The following is a 10,405-nucleotide window of genomic DNA, read 5'->3' on the forward strand; positions in this document are numbered from 1 at the left end:
CAAACTGATAACGGTCGCATAGGTATGATTTAAACCAGTTGTCACTGAGGCACCAACAGACTTTTTTGGGGATTTTCAGGAGGAGATTGGAGCTTTAGCTTTAATGTCTACATTTCCATAACTGTTTATTTCACACCAACACAGTGTTTCCCACACATAGACTAATTTGTGGCAGTGCGCCACAGAATCAACACCGGCATATTGCGCGTCGTTATTCATTAACTTTTTTAAATCTCACGTCAAACTGCCAAACCTGCTTTTGGTATGAAAGTCTAAGCTTTTAAAATTGAATACAAAATTCAAACAATATATAGCGTTGAAAAACAGAGTTGCGACATGCTCTAATCTCCCGGTGACACACGTGGTCACAGGGTTCACGGAGCTTCTAAACAAACCAGCGCTCTGTCAATGCATTTGAATGGCTTAAGCTGATACACAAGTTTTACTATACAGGTATTTGCAGCAATTTTTTATTACGTCAACCATATTTACAGGATAATTTTATTAAGGGAGAGTGATGGAGATGCAACATTGTTGCAACATTGTTAACATTAATGTTAATTTTTTTCTTGTATTTAGCCCTCATTGCTTAATTGGTCACACTCATACTCATTGGTGGTCAAATGTGACCATACACCTTAATTATTTTTCAATTAAATAAATGTTCTATATTTTAGTTTAATAATATTTATTGAATATTTTGAGGATGTCTTTTGGTACTAAATAGGCCTACTATTTGTGCAATAATTATGGTCCATTAATGACCACTTAAAATATGTTTTATTATTTATGTTACAATTAGTGTAGTAATCAAGGTTAAAATAGAGAATTCCAATGCAAAGAGGCAAATTAGAGTCATTTTGTGGCCGGAAAAATAATAATGTTCATTTGTAGTGCCATGGTTTACCCATTATAGGTGCCTATATGGCTCTTTAATAAATATACATGTCTGGTTGCTCAAAAAAGTATTGCAGATCATAACTTCTTACTTATTTTTATGTTTTGCATTTGCATATTTAGACATGATCAAACAATAGATTTCTTTAAATGTGAAATTTTAAAAAGTTAACTTACATCCTAATATTTTTAATGATATTTATATAAGCAAACACAAGTGAATATTAATGAATGCAAGCTAATATAATTTAACCCAAGAAATAGTGCTAAAAAGACAAACTTATTTTCCTTATATGTACAGTAGGCTATATACATACGAATTGATACTGAATCAAGATCGAAATCGATATTTGTGCCAACACAATCCACCCCACCCCCCCATCCAATGTCCCCGCCCGCCACCACAAATTGTTTTCTAATCTGTGGGAAACACTGCAACATAATGAATTGTTCTGCATCTGCAAGAGTGTGGGCGGGCTTTTGATATTGCGGCTCTACTTCCTGCTCTCTACTGTGCAGACTCCTGTCCAGAGATCACTACTGCGCAGACTCAGTCCCAAATCTGTGCAAGATGTCAGTGCCATATTTGGACCTCCGATGGCTTCACTTTTCTTCAGCGGAAGAGAATGAAGTCGCGTTGTTCATATTTTTTTCCGGTCTATGCTGTAATTGTTAGTTTATGTTAGTAAATGTATTAACTAATGTTGACAATGAGACCTTATTGAGACCTTATATCATACACCCGGTGCAATGCAATGCTAGGATGCAAGTGTTTTTTACTAGTTTCAGCCCAACGCAGTTATCATTTTCACATCCAGCGCTACGTTGTTTAAATAGCAAATGCACTCTCGCCCATCTCTTTGCCCATGGCCGTGCTAGTCTTGTTGGCGCATTGCTATTTTGAGGCAACTGAAAACGACTGTGCCATTGACCAAAAAAAACATGGTCTAAAGTTAATAGCGCAGTATTTTTTGTGTTATTTAAAGGGCGCGTTAGTAATATGCGCCTATAGGCGGGTGTACAATACAGGCAGCAGCACACAAACATTTTTAAATATTAAAAATAAAAGGATTCCACTTTGGAGAAGCGTTCAGTCTTTCTGCTCGCAGATTCCGTCATGTAAATAGCAAATACTCCATGGTGCAAGCGCAACTGGCTTTTAAAGGGATTGTGAGATGAGACTCTGATTGGTTTATTGCACGTTACACCCAAAACACACCCATGACTCATTAAAAGACTAGGTACAACCCTTTGGGATGTGTGCCTGGCGCACCGACCGTTTTTTCCAACGTTAAACTTGCAGAAGTGGATTCGGACACGCCCTACGTGCACCTGCGCCATGCACATTTAAGACCATTCGCTTAGATCGTTAAAATAGGGCCCCAAGTGTTACCAACCTTTTTTGATCAGTAGTCCTGAAATCACTTTTCCATAAACATGTATATAAAGAGTCTATCTAGAGATTCTGACCTGAAAATGTTTCTGTAATGTGCCATTTTATTTCCTGAAAAGTGAAAACCTTTGTGCATATAATTAAGGTTAGCCTGACTCTCTGTTCCTAATTCGACATGAAATGCAATTATAACTTGCCTTTAGCTCCACTCTGGCGTTTGCTGGCATTTAAACAGCTGTTGTAAGAGACAGGTGAGATTGTGGGGTGAAGGCCTGGACAGGTGCATTTAGCTCGCAGCTGAGGTCTGCTAAAGCAAGCCTCTTCTGTTCACGGCATGACCTACTTCTGTCCATTTCTGAGAAAACGGTCTCTGGAAAAGAGGAGAAAAGTGTCCAGAGATGTGTAAAGGAAATTTTAAAGGAGAACTTTTTTCCCCCTTTAAAGCCACCAGGACACATTCTATGTGTGTGTGTGTGTGTTTGTGTGTGTGTGTGTGTGTGTGTGTGTGTGTGTGTGTGTGTGTGTGTGTGTGTGTGTGTGTGTGTGTGTGTGTGTGTGTGTGTGTGTGTGTGTGTGTGTGTGTGTGTGTGTGTGTGTGTGTGTGTGTGTTTGTGCTGCTTCATCTGCACATTTTTGAAGCCCAGTGCTGGGACACAAGCAATGGATTATGGGAGTTGCTAGTGCTCTTATGAAAGGACATCACATGCCATTCAGTGAGCGCATAAGAGTGTGTGTCTCTTGAACAGATGTTTGTTTAATAAGGGCTTAGCATCTATAAACACGTCCTCCGTTTTTGTATTCGGACTGATGTGCAGAGCGCTGTGTGTTTATCTCATCCTAATGTGGGTTTTGCAATAAGAACTGAAAAAAAGAGAATGCTATGCACTCAGGAAGATATGAGGAACTGGACAACAGAGGGCTAAATCAGCTGCATAATATGACCAGTATCTCATTTTGTAAAGCTTGTATTACAAGCCAAAGCCTCCAAACGGGTTCTTGACATAATTGAAGCTTGTTTCAATTTTTGGGACTTGGTGAGTGTGCTGTGGAAAACACATTAAAATGAAAAATGGCTCTCAAGCTAACTCGACAATTGATGAAGTTGCATTATTATGAGAGGAATAAACAAAAGCTCTTGAAGGGATAGTTCACAAAATGAAAAAATCTGTCATGATTTACTCTCAAATCCATTAGATTTTCTTTATTCTGCTGAACACAAGAAACATTGTTGCAGTTCAATATGGATCACTTTTATGCTGTTTTTTAATACAAACGAAACAAAGAAGAAACAGAATTAATAATTATAATAAAATATGAGGATGAGAGTAAATGATGACAGAATGATGACAAAGTATAAAGCAGTCAAAAATGTGTTTCATTAAATTAACAGCATTTCTTTAGTGCTTCACTAAATTTGTGTTTTTAAGTAGGAAGGACTCTTATTTTTGCCCAGGAAATGATGACTTTCTGATCTCCATCATTTCTTGTCCATTTGACCATCCTGGTCAAAAATAAGTTTTTGACTGCTTCATACTACTATAAATGTACTTTACAACTTGCACTGTTTGTATGGAACAGAATTAGGTTTCTTCCCTGTTGTGACATATATCTGAGTGAAGCGGCTTCTTGAACAAAAACAAAATGTAGGGCGAAACTTGATTTTGTCCATCTGGAATTGATTGGATTGTTGGATGGTTGTGGTTTGCTATTGCTGTGATGTAATGTGAGTTACAAGTTGTCCCATTCGCGCAAGTAAAAACATAATTAGAGAAGAGATGTTGCTGCTAGAGGGATGGGAAATTATTTTGATTAAAGATTACGAGGGCACATGAATTTTAGAAAAAAATATTAATGTGCACAGATAAATCATTATAATAAATACTGCAATAGTCCATAAAAAAAAGAATGGTTAATTTTGATTGTTGATGACTGACTGCAACTGGCCCTTCTCTAAGCTCCGCCCCCTTGGTTACTGTTGCTCATTCAGACAAGCTGTATAGAAGTTCATATAAGAAATGAATAGGAAAAATGAATAGGAATGAATTGTAAATATTAGAAAATTTGAGAACACATCTTCCAATAAAATTGGAAACAGTTGCTAAGGTTGGAAAAAAGGGATAGTTCACCCAGAAATAAAACTTCTGTCATTATTTACTCAAAACTGTTTGACTTTTCTTCTTCTGTGGAACACAAAAGAAGATATTTTTTAGAAATGTCTCAGCTTTTTTGTCTGGAAATCAATAGGCACCAAAACTGCTTGGTTACCAACATTCCAACAAAGAAATGCATACAAAGGTTTAGAGTGCAGAAGCAGCTGCACAAATGCTAATCATTCTGTTTTAACCTCTTGTTGCAATTATATTGTTCCGTACTGGAGATAGTTAATAATTATAGAGTAATTCAGAAAGGATCAAAATGTAACAATTTTATTAACAGTCAGGTAAATGTATAATGCCAATTACATAATCAGTTCAAAGATAATTCATACATAACATAAAATATTCCGAAATAGCCTAAAGAGTGAAAGATTTCCTGACTTTTTTAATATTACATAACACAGAGCGTTTTCTGTATTACGGGCCAACCTTGTTAATAGTATTGCGCCCCGAACTCATTGCTGTATCGCTTTAAGTAACTCAGACCAGACCGAAACCTCTTTCAAATGGAAATACATGATAACAAAGGGAATTTAAATTGGATCAAGTTCCCATTTGCCTGGATTGGAAGAAGATACCAAATGGCTCCAAAAGCCACACCCACCGTCATAAGTAAAATATCTCTAAGCTCTAAAAACTCTTTTTAACTTCTTGTATACTTATGTGGTTATGAGATTTTTGTACCATTCGCACTGAGACATTTCAAACGATATCAAACACATATAATACTGTATAGTGAGAATTGACATTAAATCCAATAGATTTTGGGTGAATTCTAAATTATCTCTCAACATGAAGTGGAGTAAGATGGGGGATATTTGGGGCAAGGTAAATACATGCAAATGAAGGCCCTTCTCAGTTGATTAACTCAGTGGGACATCGGCTGTGGAAAAACTGTTCTCTCAGTGAGTTATTGTGTTTCGCCAGACAATATGGAGTTATGCAAGTTTTCTCTAGTAACTCATTGGTTGTATCAAAAACACGGCTAAAAATTTGCGAGTCAGCCTTTAGTCATTTCGGTCACAAGCTATGGAACGCCTGACAACCCACGAGCAATCAACTCATTATGCACTTTTAATTCTTTCCCTGCCATTGACGGAAATTTCCGGCTTTCCGTGTTTTCACTATTCCACAGCAGGGGGCGCTATGACACATCTTCTGAAAGAGAATCTCCAGATCAAAAGACGTGAAGAAGCAGAAACAAGAGAGGAGTTGGAGGTGGTGAATAAGCAGTTAAATATTATGGTATATATTCATTATATCTTATGTGTATATATTTATATCAGGAGCGCGCCTCAGTTAAAGCAGGCTTATGAGCGCTTTCTTTGTTTCTTTGTTCTATTCAGCCTCCATAGCAGGGCTTGCCATCTCTCTTTAATCTCCACACCGAGATGTCGAGATTATGGGAGCGGTCCATGCCTAAGTAAATTTCCAGCCCCCCACATCTGTGTATAGAATAATATTACGGGTCTGATGAGACATGGTTATGGTTCGGTGCCGAGGGTGGAGGAGACGCTTGCGAGCCATCTCTCTCCCGATTTGGCATTGGCCATTGAGCCCAGACTTTGCCTACCAAGCCATTAAGAGCATTTTCTGCATTTATATTACTTAATTTACTGCATATACGGTTTATGAGCAGTCCTGGTGGGCAAAGCGTACTCGGCAGCGGGTCAGGCTGCCGCATGCCTGCTCACTATGGCTTTGTGCATGCTAAGCTGACCTGCTGAAAGACCTGGGTGTGTAACGCCAGGTCTCATCTGTTGTGGTGCGGGAGCAGAAGACACCGGGTGCGAGCTCCTCACACCGGGCGCAGCGAAACAGTGTGTCCCCACCCGTACTCCCCCTCAAGAGGGTGGGGCGGTGGGTGGCGCCCTCAGGTGCAGCTTCCCAAGATTAAGACGGTTCTGAGGGCCGTCATTATTTCAAGGAAGGCTGTGTCCAAGAAGCCCTGACACCAGTGGGCCCAGGGCGGTGAGGGCGGTCCCCCCCCCGGGGGCAGACGGAGCTCACCTCAGCATACGGTGCCCGTCTGCTTTCGGTGCCCTCACAGGGTCAATCCACCAACCCCGCCCGAGTGCCGGGGCGTGGAGAGCCCTCGCGGGTCATCCGAGGATGGCTCGTGCCCTCCGAGGAGGAAGGTGGCGCTGTCGAGTCAGTTGTTCCCTGCCGGTCAGCCGTTCAGGGCGCTGCACTCGCGGTGCAGAGTACATCAGAGGCCAGTCTCGAGGGGCTGGTACGCTTACTAGATTTCTGTCAGAGTGGGAGAATCTGCCAGATATATCTTAGTGGGTCTTACAGATTATAAATTTGTTGGCTCTGGTTATGCCAAAGAAGGATGGAGGGCTGCACCCTAATCTAGATCTGTGTGTTTTATATTAGGATGCTTACACCCATACATCGTGTCTCAATCAGGTCCGAGGACTGGTTTGTCACGATAGATCTGCTTATATCATGTTTCTATCCTTCCGTAGCACAGGAAGTACCTGAGGTTCGCTTTTAGGGGAGAACGCACCAATTTCGGGTGCTTCCCTTTGGTCTTGCACTTTCACCCTGCATGTTCACGAAGTGCATGGACGGGGCGTTAGTCTCCTTGTGTATGCAGGGGATCCGCATTCTCAATTTTTTGGTGACTGGCACTGTCAGCTCGCCTAGGTTAGGACTGAGGCTCTCATCCAAGAAGTGCGTTCTTTCTCCAGTTCAGAGATTACGTATTTAAAGGGGTGAAGCTGGATCAGCCACTCACTGTCACCAGTTCAGAGACTGTTGGGTCTGATGGCAGCAGCGTCCAGTGCTGTGGCCTGTTGTACATGAGATTGTTACAGTGGTGGCTCAAGACCAAGGGGGAAACCTTTTCGCATGATCAAGGCTATGCGGCGGGGTCTCCGCACCTTGGTCATGTGGAAGGATCCCTGGTTTCTGGCCCAGGGCCCGTTACTGGGGGCACCGTGTCAGCGAGTATCTCTGAACACGGATGCCTCCCTTACGGGCTGGCGGGCGACCATGAGTGGTTGCTCAGCGCAGGGCTTATGGCAGGCAGGACCGGGGTTTCCCTGAGGGGAAGTCCTTTTCGTGTGATCAAGGCTATGCGGCGGGGTCTCCGCACCTTGGTCATGTGGAAGGATCCTTGGTTCCTGGCCCTAGGCCCGTTACTGGGGGCACTGTGCCAGCGGGAATCTCTGAGCACGGATGCCTCCCCTACGGGCTGGGGGCGACCATGAGTGGTCGCTCGGCCCAGGGCTTATGGCAGGAGCACCAGCATTCGTGGCACATAAATTGTCTAGAAATGTTGGCAGTGTTTAAGGCTCTGAAGCACTTCTTGCCGTATCTCAGGGGCCATCATGTGCTTGTTCGCACTGACAGCACATAGGTGGTCTCCTATATCAACCATCAAGGGGGTCTGAGGTCTCGTCAGTTGTACAAACTGGCGCCCCTTATTCTCCTTTGGTCCCAGGGGAAACTACTCTCGGTGAGAGCTATGTACATCCCTGGGCGGTTGAATGTGGAAGCAGACATCCTGTCGATACAGGGGCCGAGGCCCGGGGAATTGAGACTTCACACCGAGGTGGTGGAGCTCCTTTGGGAGAGATTTGGCAGGGCTCATTTGGACCTGTTCGCCACTCACAAGACTTTTCATTGTCGTCTGTGGTTCTCCCTAGCACCTCCAGCTCCTTTCGGACTGGATGCTATGGTACAGGAGTGGCCAAGGCTGCCCCTGTTCGCATGTCCCCCGATTGCTCTGCTTCCGGGAGTTCTAGGGAGAGTGCGCCGGGACGGGGACCATCTACTGCGAGTAGCCCTGGCCAAGTATGGTTCTCGGACATCGTGTCTCTCCTCGACGGCTCACCCCTGGAGATTCCGCTCAGGAGGGACCTTCTCTCTCAGGCGGGCGGTGTCTTCGTACACCCTTGCCCAGAGTTGTGGAAACTGTGGGCTTGGCCTCTGAGTGGGCCCAGCTCTTAAGTTCTGGTCTCTCAACCGAGGTTGTTGAGACCATTCTACACTCTAGAGCTCCCTCCACGAGGAAACTGTACGCACTGAAGTGGAGACTCTTCACCTTATGGTGTAGAGATCGCTTGTGGGATCCAATTAACTGCCCTGCGAGCGCAGTGCTGGAGTTACTGCAGGAGAGGTTCTCCGCTGGGTTAGCTCCCTCCACATTTAAGGTGTACGTGGCGGCCATTGCAGCTTACCACACTCCTTTTAGTGGTGTTTCTTTGGGGCGACACCCTCTGGTTACTCGTTTCCTCCGTGGCACTTTGAGGTTGAGACCTGCAGTACGCACCAGGGTGCTGGCCTGGGACCTTTCTGTGGTCCTTCAAGGTCTTTCCGAGGCTCCCTTTGAGCTGCTCAAGGAAGTTTTTGAGAAGTTGCTCTCTGTTGCACCCTCGTGCTTGGAATTTTCTCCCAGTTGGCTAAGGCCTTCCTACATTCTAGGCTGGTTCATGTTCCTAGGTTCCCACTAATCCTGCAAGACCCTTAGCACTGCAGGCCTCTTGTCCTCCGTTTCTGACGTCAGACCAGGAAGACTATCTGCTGTTACAGGCCTCCGTCGAGTCTTGAAGCAGAGGATGAGCAAGTGGGTAGTCGAGGCTATCTCACTTGCTTATGTGGCGGCCGGGCAGCCTTCTCCTTTGGCTGTCTGGGCCCACTCCACCAGGAGTATGGCTGCGTCTTGGGCATTTTTGGCAGGGGTTCCCTGCAGGATGTTTGTGATGCGGCAGTATGTTCCTCTCCGCTCATTTTCATCAGGTCCTTCGAGCTCGACGTCTGTGCTATTCCTGGGGCTCGGGTGCTCGCCCTGACTATGACACAAGCGGGCATCCGGCTCCTATGGGGCCGTGGGTATAGTCTCGTTCCCAATGCGGTGACGCAGCTCGAGTTCCCTTGAAAGGGAACGTCTCAGTTACGATTGTAACCTTAGTTCCCTGAATAGGGAACGAGGCGCTGCGTCACCCTGCCATACTCCCCGCATGCCCGCAAGCGCCTTGTTTCATCCTATTTCAGAAGCTGAGGGCGTGTGTTTGCCGGTATGCTGTATAGTTCCGGGTCTATGACGTCACCCGCCCATGACGTTCCGTCTCTCTATTGGACTGATTACATACGTGCTTCACGATGCAATCACGCAGGGGCGTTCCCAATGTGGTGACGCAGCGTCTCTTTCCCTATTCAGGGAACTAAGGTTACAGTCATAACCGAGACGTTTTTGACAAAAATATGATTTTCTCAAAATGTTGCTTTTTTTTTTTTTTTTTTTTTTTTTTTTACTTTTATGAAACCACATTCAAGTGTTGATAAAAACGAATGCACTAAGCTAGAATACATTTATTTGTTTTGTTTAAAAGCAAAGGGTCTGTTCTTTCTTTTGCATCTTCGGATATTCATATAACAAAATATTCTGGGGGCCATGAACATTTTGTGAAAATGATCAAAAATGCTGGCGGGAAAATAATTAAAAAGTATCCCAAAACTAATTTGTTCTCTAGGCACTTTCCTTTATTTATTTTATTGTATTGTATTTTGTTTTATTTTACTTCTGTTATGTGTGTATGTATGTATGTATGTATGTATGTGTTTTTTTTGTTTTTGTGAATGCACACATGTATTCTGTGGAATGCATGTGTGCACTTTGTAAACACTGTTTTAAAAGGTGCTATATAAATAAAGCTGTACTTACTTACATAAATTATGACAATTAAATTTGAACCAGTCAGGGCTTAGCAAAGGCTCAGTGTCCTTGAACCCCAGAAACTCTGAAATGTTTTGACCCCCGCACAAAAGCAGACATCTCAGAGGTGACTGCAGTCATGCATCCCTACGTTTATCTTCCAAAGGGAGCTCATTATGCGGCTGTTGAGCATTATCTCCTGTTCCATGTCTAATCTGGGCCACTGCAGTGTCTCATATTCCACCTTCTTCAGCAGAAGAGTCTTCGCACGCTCCCAACGAAGGATGGCTTCTA

The sequence above is a fragment of the Gobio gobio genome (genome assembly GCF_949357685.1).
Source record: "Gobio gobio genome assembly, chromosome: 22".
NCBI lineage: Eukaryota > Metazoa > Chordata > Actinopteri > Cypriniformes > Gobionidae > Gobio > Gobio gobio.